At 31.6% G+C, this 19,878-nt stretch overlaps 1 long non-coding RNA gene across 2 annotated transcripts; it reads right to left on the reverse strand.

Annotated features, from left to right (window-relative positions):
• Positions 1-494: 494 nt before the first annotated feature.
• On the reverse strand, positions 495-18,219 carry LOC141460856 (uncharacterized). Of its 2 annotated transcripts, XR_012462395.1 has the most exons (4): positions 17,977-18,219; positions 14,743-14,874; positions 2,286-2,402; positions 495-2,027 (listed from the first exon to the last, which is right to left on the reverse strand). It is a non-coding gene; the product is annotated as an uncharacterized lncRNA (long non-coding RNA). The 2 variants fall into 2 exon arrangements; XR_012462394.1 differs by having other exon boundaries at positions 495-2,402; positions 17,977-18,210.
• Between the last annotated feature and the right edge of the window lie 1,659 nt (positions 18,220-19,878).

A 19,878-nucleotide genomic window follows, 5' to 3' on the forward strand; every position in this document is an offset into this window, starting at 1 on the left:
CTGAATCTGATTTTTCCTATTTTCTCTTTAGCAGCATTTACGATTTCCTGCAAACAACGTACTTTCATTATGTTATTATGATCAAGAGCATGTATTGAAACATTTCTCTCGAAAAATTGATAAAAACTAAAAACTCTCTGTAATCAATAAAAGACTGCTATTGCAGCTGGTATGGAGCAATCTGTACTTTGACAGAAATCGTTGGGTGCTTACTACCTTTCCAACGAATCCAGTCTCCCCAATCAAAAATCATTAGAAAAATAGTAAATGCTCTTCGGTTCGCATTGATCTTACCATTCATAATGACCTCAAAATCTTTTATCCTCTATCTAGCGAAATCCTTTCTTTGCAAAATTATTGTTATGTGCACATTATTGTTTGTTTAGATACAGTCACATTTATTTAATTATATGAATAATATTTCATCAGTAGTTATAGATATTAAATGTGTTTCGTTACTTTTATGAATTAAAAGAAATAATTTTGAACAAAACTGAGCTTGAAAAATCGTTTATTTTGGTTGACGAACCTCATAAAGTAATGATTTCAATTTATGGCAGCTTGACTTAATCAAGTTTAATATAACAGTTTAATTGCAACGTAATTTATGTTAAAATAATTTAATGTTTTACAATGCCACAAATACGTTCTAAAAGATTGATCCGTTTAAAAGATATTAACTAAAATTTCAGCATTCATATTTTTTTGATTTCTTAAATTTTTGAAAGATACAAATTTATCTTGAATAAATAGTTGCGTTTTAAGTTGTAGTATAATTGAATTGAATGCTTTTAATTTAAGATTAAATCTATAAACTGTTTATTTCATTGAATAACGATATTCAGATTGGAAACAGCCAATACTGTGAGCCAATAACTGCAAAACCGTTCATCAAGTGAAGTGGAAATGAAAAAGACGTTGAGAAAACATCAGTCAAATGAGTATGTACAAACAACTTTTTTTAATATGAAAGATATTGACGTAACTAGGTTTTCCACTTTAGGGCTTACACATGAACAATTTCAACACAAGATTAATATCTTACCACTAATGTAGAATAACAGACAACGAAGATTTTGTAAAAATAATAACCTAAAAGAGAAAATTATCGCGTAGGTTCGTGGAAATTCGCCACGTACAAGGATAGGTAATAGGTTAAGTAGTTTTTACGGATTTTCTTAAAAACAGCTTCAAAGATTTTGTTTAAACTTTGTGTACTTTTTATTTAAGCCGTATTACATAAATTTTACTGAAAACCGTTCTCTCAAAACTTATTTTGAGACCTCTTTTGGAGTACAACTTCAGCCCTAGGTCAACATCGTAAAATAGCATTTTATATAAAATTTTAAGTTTTGCCACTAATTTCTTATTAAACTTTACCTATTATTTAATTAAAATTCCAAATTTGAAGAAAATCTATCGAGCAGATTTTCAAAAATTAGCCAAAGAAGGTCAGAAGTACAGGTGCTCATTTTTGCCTTAAAAAACTATTTCTAATGGAAAATAAATTTTTAACTACTTATTTTAACTTGATAATTTAATATTCTTTCATTTTTTAAAAGAAAAGAATTAGTATTATTAATTTTTAACTGGAAATACTTTTTGTATTCTTCCGCAAAACCATGTGCTTTTGAGTGACGTCATAAAGTAGTCCCAAATTAATTATTTATAAAAAGACTTTAAAACTATTAATAGTGTGAGAAAATCATTTCTTTTATCTAAATTAACTTGTTATTAATCCATTTTAAATAGAATTATGCTTAAATTTAATTTTATAAAAAATCCAAGTTCAAATATGGCGACTAACGGATTTTTGCAGTCAGTTGCCATTGGGCTCCCGACCAGTGAACATCTAAGCAGTTCACGTAAGTAAAATTTTATTATTTATTTAATTAAATTCAATCAAATTTTTATTAAAATGAATAAAGTGATACAAATATATTAAATTTACGGAGTTTTAGATATTTTTTTACTAAAAAATTAAAAGAATTGAATTAGCACGTGGTCCACCAATGAATCTTGCATGCCTGGACAAGCAACAATTCTTATTTCTTTAATTATTTTTCTATTTCACTTAATTAATTTTTACATTTTAACATAAAATTAATTTAATATAATTTTTAATAAAAAATTAAACAATTTAGCATGTGGTAGACCAACGAATCTTGCATGCCTGGACAAGTAATGATTCTTATTGCTTTAATTATTTTTCTATTTCACTTTATTAATTTTTACATTTTGAATTTAAATTTATGTTTATTCTAACTTTAAATTTATTTATTTACTTTTTTGTTGTAACTTGCCTCTTGAGATAGCTTCAGACCTTGGGACATTTCTTAACACCTTTTCTAAAACAATCAATAGTCCGAATTGTGAAGTATGTCATCCCGAACAGTCTTCACCTTGAACAGAATAAGCAGGGGTTAAGTAAATTTTGGAAAAAAATAAGTAAGTAATAATATTTATTATTTTATTCAATAAGAACACTGCAAATTAAAATTTTATAATAGAAATTCAAATAGTTTAAAATAAAATTAATTAATGAAATCAATTAAGGATTCAAATGGAACATGCTACAATCTACAATTGGTTGGATTTTGAAATAATTTTAAAGCGCACAATAAGAAAGGCAACCTTCACTTTGGAGTTAAGCATTGAATAAAAAGAAAGATAAATATCTTTGATTTAAAATCCACTAAGTGAATTTATATGATTCTTATGAGTAATGGGCTAGTCAATTACTTCATTAAAAAAATGTTAAGCTATGGGAAGATCCATCAATTTCTATTTAAAACAATTGGAGGGCATTTCGTTTCCCTAAAAACATTTCTTATGTACTTAAATATAATATACTAGACTAAAGGAAATTAAAATATTATTCAAGGTTTATGAGAAATTTTATTATAATAATTCTTCCATTACACGTCCATACAGCAAATCTTAAAACGTTCTCACTTATTAAAAACAATATCTAGATTTTAAGTTTGTACAATGCATTAATAAGGAAAGATAATCCTTAAACTTATAGTCTTAAATATATAGATAATCGATAGGTAATTTTTGGGGAGCGAAATCTGATCTCTACCTCCTCGAGGTGCTCCCTGGGCAACTACTCCCGGGAGTAGGCTAACAGAGACAGTACACGTTTCAAAGCTCAAATGTAGCTTCAATTAACCTTACTTTTACAAATTTTCTAGTATAATCTTTAGCTTCAATGTTAATTATAATTCCACTTATTTTACATTTTCATATTTAATTAATATGGTGTAACTAATAGCATGATAATAATGCATGAAAAAATTAAATCATTTCACTAATTGCATGTTCACTACTCACCTAAATGAATACTTGGAATTATAATTATTTAAAACATTTTAGTGGCCACTAACAATGTTTTTACTCGGTTTTTTAAGACTAAATGAGAATCAAATGTACCGACTAATTAATTATTGTGTTAGATTTATCTCGAATACACATCCGGCACAACACTTCGTGACAAAAAACACCTTCTCCTATTTTATACATTACACGATTCATTGTTTCAAAATCATTTGTTTCTTGTTTGATTTGATCAATTTCAGGCTGGGGTTTCAGTTGTTAATCGTCTTCTTGTTCTTTCTTGAATTTCGTTTTCTTTGTTGGTTTTGCAGACATTGTTTTCTTCAAGTCTGTATCTTTTTGTAAGCCCACTTCCCCCCAGTCTGATCAGAAGAAACTATATCTTAGGAATTTCAATGGATAGCTAAAGTATCTAGTTTGTAAGTTAGGTTAAGCTTAGTTGTAAGTTGAGCAAGAAAGCCCCTGCCATATAAAAAGAAACAATATCAAAGGAATTTCAATGGATGACTAAATTATCTAGTTTATAAGTTAGGTTAAGCTTAGTTGTAAGTTGGGCAAGTAAGCCCCTCCCATATCAGAAGAAACCATATCAAAGAATTTTCAATGGATGACTAAATTATCTAGATTATAAGTTAGGTTAAGCTTAGTTGTAAGTTGGGCAAGTGGGCCCCTGCCATATAAGAAGAAACCATATCTTAGGAATTTCAAAGGATGGCTAATGGATCTAGTTTGTAAGTTAGGTTAAGCTTAGTTGTAAGTTGAGCAAGAGAGCCCCTGCCATATAAGAAGAAACAATATCAAAGGAATTTCAATGGATGACTAAATTATCTAGTTTATAAGTTAGGTTAAGCTTAGTGGTAAGTTGAGTAAGTGGGCCCCTGCCATATAAGAAGAAACCATATCAAAGGAATTTCAATGGATGACTATATTATGTAGTTTATAAGTTAGGTTAGGCTTTGTTGTAAGTTGGGCAAGTGGGCCGCTGCCATATAAAAAGAAACCATATCTTAAGAATTTCAAAGGATGACTAAAGTATCTAGTTTGTAAGTTAGGTTAAGCTTAGTTGTAAGTTCGGCAAGTGTGCCCCAGCCATATCAGAAGAAACCAAATCAAAGGAATTTCAATGGATGACTAAAGTATCTAGTTTGTAAGTTAGGTTAAGCTTAGTTGTAAGTTGGGCAAGAGAGCCGCTGCCATATAAGAAGAAACTATATCTTAGGAATTTCAATGGATGACGAAATTATCTAGTTTATAAGTTAGGTTAAGCTTAGTTGTAAGTTGAGCAAGTGGGCCACTGCCATATAAGAAGAATCCATATTTTAGGAATTTCAATCGATTGATTAAGTATCTAGTTTGTAAGTTAGGTTAAGCTTAAGAGTAAGTTGGGCAAGTGTGACACTGCCATATAAGAAGAAACCATATCAAAGGAATTTAAAAGAATAGCTAAATATGTAGTTTATAAGTTAGGTTAAGCTTAGTTGTAAATTGGGCAAGTGTGCCTCCGCCATATAAGAAGAAACCAAATCAAAGGAATTTCAATGGATGACGAAATTATCTAGTTTATAAGTTAAGTTAAGTTAAGCTTAGTTGTAAGTTGGGCAAGTGAGCTCCTGTCATATAAGAAGAAACCATATCTTAGGAATTTCAAAGGATGGCAAATGCAACTAGTTTGTAAGTTAGGTTAAGCTTAGTTGTAAGTTGGGCAAATGTGCCTTTGCCATATAAGAAGAAAACATATGAAAGGAATTTAAAAGGATAGCTAAATATGTAGTTTAAAAGTTAGGTTAACCTTAGTTGTAAGCTGGGCAAGTGTGCCCCTGCCATATCAGAACAAACCATATCTCTAGAATTTCAAAAATAGCTAAAGTATCTAGTTTGTAAGTTAGGTTAAGCTTAATTATAAGTTGGGCAAGTGTGACACTGCCATATAAGAAGAAACCATATCAAAGGAATTTAAAAGGATAGCTAAATATGTAGTTTATAAGTTAGGTTAAGCTTAGTTGTAAATTGGGCAAGTGTGCCTCCGCCATATAAGAAGAAACCATAACAAAGGAATTTCAATGAATGACGAAATTATCTAGTTTATAAGTTAGGTTAAGCTTAGTTGTAAGTTGGGCAAGTGGGCCTCTGCCATATAAGAAGAAACCATATTTTAGGAATTTCAATCGATGGCTTAAGTATCTAGTTTGTAGGTTAGGTTAAGCTTAGTTGTAAGTTAGGCAGTATGCACCTACCATATTAGAAGAAACCATATAATAGGAACTTCAAAGGATGGCTAAATATCTAGTTTATAAGTTAGGTTAAGTTTAGTGGCAAGTTGAGCAAGTGGGCCCCTGCCATATAAGAAGAAACCATATCAAAGGAATTTCAAAGGATAACTAAATATCTAGTTTATAAGTTAGGTTAAGCTTAGTGGTAAGTTGAGTAAGTGGGCCCCTGCCATATAAGAAGAAACCATATCAAAGGAATTTCAATGGATGACTATATTATGTAGTTTATAAGTTAGGTTAGGCTTTGTTGTAAGTTGGGCAAGTGGGCCGCTGCCATATAAAAAGAAACCATATCTTAAGAATTTCAAAGGATGACTAAAGTATCTAGTTTGTATGTTAGGTTAAGCTTAGTTGTAAGTTGGACAAGTGTGCCCCAGCCATATCAGAAGAAACCAAATCAAAGGAATTTCAATGGATGACTAAATTATCTAGTTTATAAGTTAGGTTAAGCTTAGTTGTAAGTTGGGCAAGTGGGGCTCTGCCATATAAGAAGAAACCATAGCTTAGGAATTTCTATGGATAGCTGAAGTATCTAGTTTGTAAGTTAGGTTAAGCTTAGTTGTAAGTTGGCAAGTGAGCCCCTGCCATATCAGAAGAAACTATATCTTAGGAATTTCAAAGGATGGCTAAAGTATCTAGTTTGTAAGTTAGGTTAAGCTTAGTTGTATGCTGGGCATGTGTGCCCCTGCCATATAAGAAGAAACCTTATCTTGGGAATTTCAATGGATGGCTAATGGATCTAGTTTGTAAGTTAGGTTAAGCTTAATTGTAAGTTGGGCAAGTGTGACACTGCCATATAAGAAGAAACCATATCAAAGGAATTTAAAAGGATAGCTAAATATGTAGTTTATAAGTTAGGTTAAGCTTAGTTGTAAATTGGGCAAGTGTGCCTCCGCCATATAAGAAGAAACCATATCAAAGGAATTTCAATGAATGACGAAATTATCTAGTTTATAAGTTAGGTTAAGCTTAGTTGTAAGTTGGGCAAGTGTGCCTCCGCCATATCAGAAGAAACCATATCTTAAGAATTTCAAAGGATGATTAAAGTATCTAGTTTGTAAGTTAGGTTAAGCTTAGTTGTAAGTTGGACAAGTGTGCCCCAGCCATATCAGAAGAAACCAAATCAAAGGAATTTCAATGGATGACTAAATTATCTAGTTTATAAGTTAGGTTAAGCTTAGTTGTAAGTTGGGCAAGTGAGGCTCTGCCATATAAGAAGAAACCATATCTTAGGAATTTCTATGGATAGCTGAAGTATCTAGTTTGTAAGTTAGGTTAAGCTTAGTTGTAAGTTGGGCAAATGAGCCCCTGCCATATCAGAAGAAACTATATCTTAGGAATTTCAAAGGATGGCTAAAGTATCTAGTTTGTAAGTTAGGTTAAGCTTAGTTGTAAGTTGGGCAAGAGCGCCGCTGCCATATAAGAAGAAACTATATCTTAGGAATTTCAATGGATGACGAAATTATCTAGTTTATAAGTTAGGTTAAGCTTAATTGTAAGTTGAGCAAGTGGGCCTCTGCCATATAAGAAGAAACCATATTTTAGGAATTTCAATCGATGGCTTAAGTATCTAGTTTGTAAGTTAGGTTAAGCTTAGTTGTAAGTTGGGCAGTATGCACCTGCCATATTAGAAGAAACCATATTATAGGAATTTCAATGGATGGCTAATGGATCTAGTTTGTAAGTTAGGTTAAGCTAAGTTGCAAGTTGGGCAAGGGAGCCCCTGCCATATAAGAAGAAACAATATCAAAGGAATTTCAATAGATGACTAAATTATCTAGTTTATAAGTTAGGTTAAGCTTAGTTGTAAGTTGGGCCCCTGCCTTATAAGAAGAAACCATATCTCAGGAATTTCAAAGGATAGCTAAAGTATCTAGTCTGTAAGTTAGGTTAAACTTAGTTGTAAGTTTGGCAGTGTGCCCTCCCCATATAAGAAGAAAACATATCTTAGGAATTTCAATGGATGGCTAAAGTATCTAGTTTGTAAGTTAGGTTAAGCTTAATTTTAAGTTGGGCAAGTGTGACAATGCCATATAAGAAGAAACCATATCAAAGGAATTTCAATGGATGATGAAGTTATCTAGTTTATAAGTTTGGTTAAGCTTAGTTGTAAGTTGGGCGAGTGGGCCTCTGCCATATAAGAAGAAACCATATCTTAGGAATTTCAAAGGACGGCTAAAGCAACTAGTTCGTAAGTTAGGTAATGCTTAGTTGTAAGTTAGGTTAAGCTTAGTTGTAAGTTAGACAAGAGAGCCCCTGCCATATAAGAAGAAACAATATCAAAGGAATTTCAATGGATGATTAAATTTTCTAGTTTATAAGTTAGGTTAAGCTTAGTTGTAAGTTGGGCTAGTGGGCCCCAGCCTTATAAGAAGAAACCATATCTTAGGAATTTCAAAGGATAGCTAAAGTATTTAGTTTGTAAGTTAGGTTAAGCTTAATTGTAAGTTGGGCAAGTGTGCCTCCGCCATATGAGAAGAAACCATATCAAAGGAATTTCAATGGATGACGAAATTATCTAGTTTATAAATTAGGTTAAGCTTAGTTGTAAGTTGGGCAAGTGGGCCTCTGTTATATAAGAAGAAACCATATCAAAGGAATTTCAAAGGATAGCTAAATATCTAGTTTATAAGTTAGGTTAAGCTTAGTGGTAAGTTGAGCAAGTGGGCCCCTGCCATATAAGAAGAAACCATATCAAAGGAATTTCAATGGATGACTAAATAATGTAGTTTATAAGTTAGGTTAAGCTTTGTTGTAAGTTGGGCAAGTGGGCCGCTGCCATATAAAAAGAAACCATATCTTAGGAATTTCAAAGGATGACTAAAGTATCTAGTTTGTAAGTTAGGTTAAGCTTAGTTGTAAGTTGGGCAAGTGTGCCCCTGCCATATCAGAAGAAACCAAATCAAAGGAATTTCAAAGGATGACTAAAGGATTTATTTTGTAAGTTAGGTTAAGCTTAGTTGTAAGTTGGGCAAGTGTGCCCCTGCCATATTAGAAGAAACCATATCTTAGGAATTTCAATGGATGGCTAAAGGATCTAGTTTGTAAGTTAGGTTAAGCTTAGTTGTAGGCTGGGCAAGTGTGTCCCTGCCATATAAGAAGAAACCAGATCTTAGGAATTTCAATGGATGGCTAAAGGATCTAGTTTGTAAGTTAGGTTAAGCTTAGTTGTAAGTTGGGCATGAGAGCCCCTGCCATATAAGAAGAAACCATATCAAAGGAATTTCAATGGATGACTAAATTATCTAGTTTATAAGTTAGGTAAAGCTTAGTTGTAAGTTGGGCAAGTGGGCCCCTGCCATATAAGAAGAAACCATATCTTAGGAATTTCAAAGGATAGATAAAGTATCTAGTTTGTAAGTTAGGTTAAGCTTAAGAGTAAGTTGGGCAAGTGTGACACTGCCATATAAGAAGAAACCATATCAAAGGAATTTAAAAGGATAGCTAAATATGTAGTTTATAAGTTAGGTTAAGTTTAGTTGTAAATTGGGCAAGTGTGCCTCCACCATATAAGAAGAAACCAAATCAAAGCAATTTCAATGGATGACGAAATTATCTAGTTTATAAGTTAGGTTAAGTTTAGTTTAAGTTAGGCAGTATGCCCCTGCCATATCAGAAGAAACCATATTTTAGGAATTTCAATGGATGCCTGATGTAATTAGTTTAGAAGGTAGCTTAGTTTTAACTTAGTGAAGTGCCGTCGTTCAGCTCAGAAGGAAACTATATCTTTGGAATCTCAGTAGTGGATCTCAAAGTAGTTGATAAGTAGTATTTTAAGGAAATTGTTTGGAACAAATAGTTTATCTAGTAACAAACTGACTTTAATAGTAATTTCAGTGCACGTCATCTAATAAATACAGAAATTTAACTATTTTAAGTGAACACTTCTATTTTGTTTTGCTGACTGTTGAAGTGCTCTTGATATAGGTTTAAATTTCTCTTGTATTTTTTTTTTCTACTCTTGGTGGTGCATTCATGTGGCTTTTTTTCTTTTGGAACAGATAGAGTATATTTCCTGGCAATATACTTTTATTAATTAATCTACGTTGTAATCTTAAAAAGAAGGTTGTATTTAGGTAAAAGTGATATTGATTGGAAGAAGAAAACGGTTGAACAGGTAAAAACCGTACGCTGGTTACTGAGAAACTTGTCGGGATGGTTTCATTTCAAATTCGTCTAAGAGTAGGAGATCTTTTCTAGTTATTATTGATAGCATTCTCAAAGCAGTCTTATTGTTTCTATATTAGTTGCTTTGTAGTCAGTCAAAAATCTTTAGGAGTTCTATTATTAATAATTGAAACACTTACTTTTACAAATTTTTTAGTATAATCTTTCGCTTCGATGTTACTATAATTCCACTTATTTTACATTTTCATATTTAATTAATATGGTGTAACTAATAGCATGATAATAATGCATGAAAAGATTAAATTATTTCACTAATTGCATGTTCACTACTCACCTAAATGAATACTTGGAATTATAATTATTTAAAACATTTTAGTGGCCACTAACAATGTTTTTACTCGGTTTTTTAAGACTAAATGTGAATCAAATGTACCGACTAATTAATTATTGTGTTAGATTTATTTCGAATACACATCCTGCACAACACTTCGTGACAAAAAACACTGGCTCCGATTTTATACATTACACGTTTCATTGTTTTAAAATCTTTTGTTTCTTGGTTGATTTGTTTAATTTCAGGCTGGGGTTTCAGTTGTTAATCGTCTTCTTGTTCTTTCTTGAATTTCGTTTCTTTTTTGGTTTTGCAGACTTTGTTTTCTTCAAGTCTGTACCTTTTTGTGAGCCCAATTACCCACCAGTCCAAAAACCCTATTTTTCCGAACGCCTTTCTAATAATCCCCCTATTTCCCTAATTGCCCCATCCTTTACATATCCTAGAAATCTAGGTTTAACTCATTCTAGTCATTGGTCTATGCAGACAGATCTCCCTGTATATCCCTCAATCACTAAACGATATTCTTACCCTATTCCCTTTTCCTCCAATTTTATCTCAATTCATTTTTCAAACTCCATTTTATGGAGTTCTACGTATCCCTATGCCTGCTTAAAATACCAACTAGAATGCGGACGTGGGTAGAAAGGCGTTCTTAGGGGAGCGAAAACTGATCTCTACCTCCTCGAGGTGCTCCCTGGGCAACTACTCCCGGGAGTAGGCTAACAGAGACAGTACATTTTTTAACGCTCAAATGTAGCTTCAATTTAAATTTTTTCCAAATTTAATTAAACTTTATAAATAGAAATATATTCATTAACGATAAGCGAAATGATAAATTAGAACTGTTTTAAAAGGGTTGTAGAATATGAAAGTGTTATCTCGTGCAGTTTCGCGTAAGTTTCGAGATATATATGAAAAATGGCTAAAAAAAAATATACCTCAACTGTTACAGCTCGAACTTAAAATAAAACTAATAATATTTCGTCAAGTTATTTCTACAGGAAGCGTGTTTAATTTTTTTCAACTTTTTTCTGTATTGATATCTTCTTTTCACTTAAATTTACCTTTTTCCTTTTATGATCCAAACTTAAACTAGCGAAAAATTCATTACCAGCTAAATATACAATTTCTGTACTAATATAAGAATCAGCGTTCTTTTAAAATCAATAATGGTTTATTTACAAAAACAAGTAAAAGTGATAAACAGAAAAATATATACATAGCGATACTTCATGACAGAATAAACATTCTGGCCTGACACAATTAAAGAAGGCCTTTTGTTAGTTTAAGTGTAGATTATTTAGTGACGTTACACTGAAACAACATTATTGTTTACTAACAAATTAAACTATTCATGTTCCAAATAATTAGTTTTGAGTATAGTTAAGATAATTATTAAGATCAAGGATAATGAAGAACGTCAATGATAATGAAGATGTGGAATCAAGCTTTGATGTGGAAACCAAACAATTTAAATGCTGCTTAGTTATAAGTTAGTTTTAAGTAACGCTAATCCCAAGCTGTGATGAGGAAAACCAACTTCGTTTAGTTAAGTTAGTTTTAAGAGACTTTAAGTTTGTACATTGTATTTAAAAAAAAGATATCTTTTACTATTTTTCTCCCTAATCCTCTTGATATTAAGCACCAGTATGACATTAAATTTTATGACCAAGGGCAAAGCAGCTGTGATATGGAAGCCAAAAATGATTAATACGAATTAAATAACTCCAAATCCCTACACTCAGTGATGTGGAAGTCTAACATAGTTTTAAATTAATTAATTTAGTAAATTTGTAGCTATAACTGTGATGCAGTGATGTGAATTTTGTGAAAAAATTTTGTTAACATAAGTTAGTTTTAGAAAAACGCTTACATTATTCTGGGGACATATTGTTTAGTTGTTAATTAGTTATAAGATATTAGTTAAAGAAACGCTAATTCCAAGCTGCGATAAGGAAGCCAAATACCATTTAAATGCTTATTATTAATAAGTTAGTTATAAGAAACGCTAGACCTAAACTGGGATGTGGAAAAACTCATAATTTAATCGATAGTTATAAGCTAGTTTTAAGAAAACGCTAGCACTAATGCTGCGATGAGGAAACCAAACATCGTTCAGTAATTAAGTTCCCTAGTTTCAAATAATAGTTATAATTCTAATGCAGTGATGTGGAAACCAATATTTTTTCAAACGTAATTTAGTTAGTTAGTTAGTTAGCTTTATAAGATAGTTATAATCTTCATGAGATGACGTGAACACCAAAAAATATTTCAATTGTTAAATTAGTTAGTTTACTAACTCTTAAGTAAGTATAAACCAGAAGCTGTGATGTGAAAACTGTGTAATATAATACTAAGTTATATGATTCGCATATGTACCAACTTTGATGTCACACAGGAGATGGATAAATAGAAAAAGGAATCTAACTCTACAATATTTTTACATATGGGACATATGTTTTTAATATGCTCATCCAGGTAAAAAAAAGAAAACTTAGTTTTAAGAATTAGTTTTAATGAGGCTGGGATGATGTTATGGATGAAGGAATGGAATGGTAGTCCTACAAATATTTTGGATGTAATGGTAGATGGCTTAACGGACAATGGAGAAAAGAATATTTGGTGTTTGTTGAAATTGGTCCTTTCGTTGTTGCAAAATCTTAGTTATTTTTTTTTTGATGATTGGATCTATTGTAGTTTGTATAATATCGCATTTGCTCTGAGTGCTAGTAGTTGAATTGATACTCCAAAAAATGATTCACATTGATTTTATAAAAACAATTCTTTCCTACGGTTCCATACCCAGTCGATTATTAATCTCGATTGAATTATAATCACTTCTCATCATTGAATATTTTGGGAAGCAGATTTTTAAACTCTGTTCTTATTTGTATTGACCCTCTATATTTATCATTAGCATTTATGTATTTTATTATTTGTCTCATGGCACCGACTGTTAATTTTTAGGCATTTTTTTCCTCCTGAAACTCATCAGTATTGACACACGTTGAAATTTCGTAAAGTTACAAGTTGATACTTGATTAAACTTTTCTTGGTGACTCTTTCCCTTATGTATTAGGAAGAAAGAATTGAAACTGACTATATCATAAGTGACAATAAAAACTGATAGATGGCACTAGTTTTAGTTACATTTTTAGTTGTAGTTTAGTTTAAGTAGAGCATTAGTTTAGAGTACAGATAGAATTTAGTATTAGTTATAAAAGTAGGTATAGTTTTAAGAATTAGTTATAGAAGTAGGTATATTGTTAAGAACTAGTTATAGAAATAGGTATAGTTTTAAGAATTAGTTATAGAAGTAGGTATAGTTTTAACGAATTAGTTATAGAAGTAGGTATAGTTTTAAGCACATTTAAAGGCCATCATATCAGTTTACATTCATTGAAAAAGTTCAGGTGTTGTGAGATGCAGTTTTAATAGATAACTAACCTAATTCTGATTCTAACTTCTCCTACATTATGTTACCAACCTGTATAAAATTAGCTCTTACCCCAACTTCGAATAAAAGATAAGTGAATTTGAAGCTAATTTCCAGACATGCAATTTTACTCTTTTATTCCTCTAAAACTATCTGCACCTTACACTCCTTTCCACGTTAATAAAAAAATAATTGCTAGCTTAAATGTGACACTTAATTCTTCTAGAGTTCACTACTAACACGACATATTTTAAAAGTATGGTACCATACTACTAATATCCGGGCAAATATAAAAAAAAACGGTGCGCGTTCTGATCATATTTGTATTAGCGGGTCTTCTATGGGACGATAAAATCGGATATCCGGGTATTTAGATAATCCGTGAACGTCAAAACATTCCGTATGAAATATCCATCGTCCGAGTTACTATTTTATTTTAAAGAGCTTAAAAAATTATTCGGCGCGGAGCGTGTTCGGGAAATAATTCGGTGAGGCAAACGGAATTAAATCGGTTACCGGTGTATTTCGATAGTATGTGATCTCTAGAACAATTGTATACGACAAATATCTCCAAACAATTAATTTACTGTTATTAATGCGCCAAGCAGAACTGGGCGCAGAGCATATGTATGAGTTCTAATTTAGTGAAATTGCTTGTCTTACTTCGAATTGACTGCTTCAGTCTCAAACAGTCTATTTGTACGGTTTTATGTGTATATTATAATTTTGGTTAAACAATTATGTAGAATTTAAATTCTATAAAATTTCAAAAAATGTGCTTTTATTTAATACGTTCAACGTTTAGAATTTAATGTTTTGAGATAGTTTTTCTTTCTGTTGAGAGTTTAATGTTCATGGACTTGTTTTCGCTGCAGTAGATTAACAATCCATAGGGGTTAAACTCTAAATAGATGAAATCCTTTTTTTAGATTCGAAACGTGTGAGGTTAAATAAAAGTATTTTTGTTTTTTGGGTTAATGTAAATTTTAAACGTATTAGTAATCAAATATTTAGAAGCTCATGTACTTCTTTCATTTTTGTGTTTACTTTGACCTTGATCTGCGAAATCTGAGTAGATTGTTAGGCGAACAGAGAGCTTCGTTTTGTTTGGTTTGTGTTCTTTGTGAATTCTCGATAGCTGTTCTTCAGACAAAAGTGGTCCATTGTAAATTAATTGTATCTTTAAAGGCAGTTACTTTCGTTATGTAGATAGTAAATGGAAGTAAACCTGATACCTCTTTTTTATGATTCTTTGATGTTCTTGGTTCATAGATTCTTTGTAGGCTGTTATTTCTGCTATGCAGCTAGAACATGGAACTAATCCAAACCACCGCATTACGTAAATCTACGTCTTATGAAACTCCAGCCTAGCAAAAATTAGAAAAGAATAATCATTAGTTTTTAAGTTTACTTAGTTATAAGATGAGGAATTTTTACCTATCATGACAGAAGAAAGCTATATGATTGGAATCCCAATGGGTGCCAGCTGAAATCAGCTCTCAGTTAACTTGGCGGCTACAAGACAGGAGAAATGAACCATTTATGTCAGATGAATTTAATATCTTTTGAATCGCAAACGTTGCCTAACCAAATTCACATTTTACGAATAATATTGGGTGTGACAGGTGTTTAGTTTATAAAGTAATGGTTTAGATTAAGCTTTTAAAGTTCGCGTTTATATTTTAAGACTTCACCTATTGGTGTTCACATCACTTGTAAGTAATTAAGTAATTTAGGAGTAAACAATATGCACCCTCAAATTCAGACGAAAGCGAAATCTTAGACATAAGTAGTTAGTAAGTTAGTTAAGTTAGCTGTAAGTCGGGCAAAATACTCCTTCAGGACAGGCAAAACCCATATCATTGGAATATCGAAGTGTACTGAACTTGATTAGTTAGTAAGTTAAGTTAGCTATAAGTTGGACGAAATACTCCTTCAGGTCAGGCGAAACCCTTGTCTTAAGTATATCAACGTGTGTTAAACGTGATTAGTTAGTAAGTTAAGTTAGCCATAAGTTGGACGAAGTACACCCTCAATATTAGACGAAACCCATATCTTTGGAATATCCACGTATTCCTAATGTGATTAGTTAGTCAGTTAAGCTAGCTATAAGTTGGACGAAATACACCCTCAATGTTTAACGAAACCCATATCTTTGGAATATTAATAAAAGCCATACGTGATTAGTTTTTATGGGAACAGAATGATTTAAGTTTATTGCCTAGTATGCGATAATAGTCCAATTAGGTCTGTTTTTTATTCTCATCATCTGCAGTTAGTTCAGTTAGATAGTAAATAGTTTTTAGTTAGCGTAGTTTTAAGTTGGGCAGTATGCCCCTGCCATATCAGAAGAAACCATATCTTAGGAATTTCAATGGATGCCTGATGTAATTAGTTTAGAAGGTAGCTTAGTTCTAAGTTGGGCAAGTGGGCCCCTGCTATATAAGAAGAAACCATATCAAAGGAATTTCAATGGATGACTAAATTATCTAGTTTATAAGTTAGGTGAAGCTTAGTTGTAAGTTGGGTAAGTGAGCCCCTGCCATATAAGAAGAAACCATATTTTAGGAATTTCAAAGGATGACTATAGTACCTAGTTTATAAGTTAGGTTTAGCTTAGTTGTAAGTTGGGCAAGTGGGCCCCTGCCATATTAGAAGAAACCATATCAAAGGAATTTCAATGGATGACTAAATTATCTAGTTTATAAGTTAGGTTAAGCTTAGTTGTTAATTGGGCAAGTAAGCCCCTGCCATATTAGAAGAAACCATATCAAAGGAATTTCAATCGATGGCTTAAGTATCTAGTTTATAAGTTAGGTTAAGCTTAGTTGTTAATTGGGCAAGTAAGCCCCTGCCATATTAGAAGAAACCATATCTTAAGAAATTCAATGGATGACTAAACTATCTAGTAGGTTAAGCTTAGTTGTAAGTTGGGCAAGTGAGCTCCTGCCTTATAAGAAGGAACCATATCTTAGTTATTTCAATGGATGGCTAACGTATCTAGTTTGTAAGTTAGGTTAAGCTTAGTTGTAAGTTGGGCAGTATGCCCCTGCCATATCAGAAGAAACCATATCAAAGGAATTTCAATGTATGAATAAATTACCTAGTTTATAAGTTAGGTTAAGCTTAGTATTTAGGTAAAAGACTGACATTGATTGGAAGAAGAAAACGGTTGAACAGATTGATAGCTACCCCAGCAAAAGATAGTTCCCAGGAGTCTGATAGTTATTACGTTAATAGCTTTGCAGTCAGTCGGAAATTTTTAATACTTTTATTTTTAATAATTGATTCACTTACTTTTACAAATTTCTATTATAAACTTACATTTTAATAATAATTATAATTCCACTTATTTTACATTTTCATATTTAATTAATATGGTGTAACTAATAGCATGATAATAATGCATGAAATAATTAAATCATTTCACTAATTGCATGTTCACTAATCACCTAAATGAATACTTGGAATTATAATTATTTAAAACATTTTCAGTGGCCACTAACAATGTTTTTACTCGTTTTTTTTTAGACTAAATGTGAATCAAATGTACCGATTAATTAATTATTGTGTTAGATTTATCTCGGATACACATCCTGCACAACACTTCGTGACAAAAAACACTGGCTCCGATTTTATACATTACACGTTTGTTTTTTTAATTTGTTGTTTCTTGGTTGATTTGTTTAGTTTCAGGCTGGGGTTTTAGTTCTTAATAATTGTTTTTTCAACTTCGTTTTCTTTGTTGGTTTTGCAGACTTGGTTTTCTTCAAGTCTGTATCTTTTTATAATGCCAATTACCCACCAGTCCAAAAACCTTTTTCTTTCCGAACGCCTTTCTGATTATCCCCCCTATTTCCCTAATCGTCCTATCCTATACGTAACCTAGAAATCTAGGTTTACGTCATTCTAGTCATTAGTCTATGCAGACAGATCTCCCTGTATATCCCTCAATCACTAAACGATTTATCTACCCTATTCCTTTAATCCTCCAATTTTCTCCTGATCCATTTTTACAAACTCCATTGACTGGAGTTCTACTAAATCCTAGCCTACTTCAAAGACCAACTAGAATGCGGAAGTGGGTAGAAAGGCGTTCTTTGGGGAGCGAAATCTGATCTCTACCTCCTCGAGGTGCTCCCCGGGCAACTACTCCCCCCGGGAGTAGGCTAACAGAGACAGTACACTTTCCAGAGCTCAGAAATAGCTTTCATTAAAATGTTTTCCAAATTTAATTTAACTTTATAAATACAAAGTTTTCATTAACGATAAAACCTCCCGTAAGGAGGAAGTGAACTAGCCACTTCTATGGGGACCTTAACGTCCCTGCGGGTACCCTAGCCAACACGAACAATATGCAGTAACAGAACATATGTTCATTTTAAAGCAATTTTTTTTTTTTAATTCAGTTAAACTAGACTTACAATTCTTAATGTTTTCTAAAAAATCAAGGAAAATCTATTACTTACTTTCCTAAAGTCGTAAAAAGAAAATGTAGATTGCTAGGTGATTAAACTGGGAAACAGAGCACTCATATTTCACAACGTTTTCCAAAGGAAACAGCCTGCAGTCTTGTACACCTCTTGACTGCATTTCTGTTAAAATTCAATATATTTACTGCAAAAAACCAAAACACTATTTAAAGAACCAAAGTATTCCACTTTGTTCTTTATTACCTACAATCATAATACAACAAATGAAAAGTACAGATGGAGGGAAACTTCTATCTAGAATCATGTGTCCCCACTTTTCAGAAAGACAGTGTAGCAATTATATATTTAATATTTAATAATATGAAATATGTTATAATCAATTGAAAGTATTTTTAAATTTTAAATATAAAATCATTTTTATAAAACCTTCTGAGAAGTAGTTATAATAATGTTTAAAATATTTCTTATTTCTTTATACTGTTCCTATGAACGAATCAAGATAACTTATTTACTTTGATTCACTTGAATGTGATTTAGTGACTTTTATCTGAATCACTAAATACAAACAAAAAAATTCAAGCGAACTGTCACACGATTTTCTCTTACTATATAATAATTGTCAAGGTTCTTCCATTACACTTCGATACTGCTAATCTTAAAACTTCTCAATTTTTAAAGACAATATCTAGATTTTAAATTTGTACATTGCATTAATAAGAAAAGATATCCCTATATCTTATTGTTATTCCAATAATCGGTAGATAATTTTTGGGGAGCGAAAACTGATCTCTACCTCCTCGAGGTGCTCCCTGGGCAACTACTTCCGGGAGTAGGCTAACAGAGACAGTACACGTTTCAAAGCTCAAATGTAGCTTCAATTAACAATTTTTCCAACTTTAATTAAACTTCATAAATACAAAGATGTTCATTAATGACTACAAACTATAAATTATGTTATCTGTGCAGTATCGCGAACAGTTGAGATATAGTATATCTAAAATTGCTAACAAAAAATAAACTTCAGTTCGATCATGAAATAAAACTAATAAGATCTCGTCAAGTTAATTCTTCCACTCCAGCAAGCGGGCTTAATTTTTTCAACTTTTTTCTGTATCGATGTCTTCTTTTCACTTAAATTTACCGTTTACCTTTTATGATCGAAACTTAAATTAACTAGCGAAAAATTTATTGCCAGCTAAATATACAATTTCTGTACTAATATAAGACTCAGCGTTCTTTTAAAATCAATAATGGTTTATTTACAAAAACAAGTAAAAGTAATAAACAGAAAAATATATACATAGCGGTACTTTATGACAGAATAAACATTCTGGCCAGACACAATTAAAGAATTAAAGAAGGCCTTTTGTTAGTTTAAGTGTAGTTTATTTAGTGACGTTTCATTGAAATAACTTTATAGTTTACCTAACAAATTAAACTATTCATGTTCCAAACAATTATTTTTGAGTATAGTTCAGATAATAATTGAGATCAAGGATAATGAAGAACGTCAATGATAATGAAGATGTGGAACCAAGCTTTGAAGTGAAAACTAAAAAATTGAAATGCTACTTAGTTATAAGTTTGTTTTAATTAACGCTAATTCCAAGCAGTGATCAGGAAAACCACTTCATTTAGTTAGGTTAGTTTTAAGAGACTTTAAGTTTGTATATTGCATTAAAAGAAAAAAAAAGATATCTCTTACTATTTTTCTCCCTAATCCTCTTAATATTAAACTTCAGTATGACATTAAATTTTATGACCAAGGGCAAAGCAGCTATGATATGGAAGCCAAAAATGGTTAAAACGAATTAAGTAAATAAGAAGTTTTAGAAGTGAGCCAAATCCTGACACACAGTGATGTGGCCAACATCACGCTTGAGATGGATAAATAGACAAACCAGTCTGCTATTTTAATAAAATATGTTACATATGGGA

Source organism: Rhodnius prolixus, unplaced genomic scaffold (genome assembly GCF_049639745.1).
Source record: "Rhodnius prolixus isolate KJV_2025 unplaced genomic scaffold, Rpr scaffold_6, whole genome shotgun sequence".
NCBI classification, from domain to species: domain Eukaryota; kingdom Metazoa; phylum Arthropoda; class Insecta; order Hemiptera; family Reduviidae; genus Rhodnius; species Rhodnius prolixus.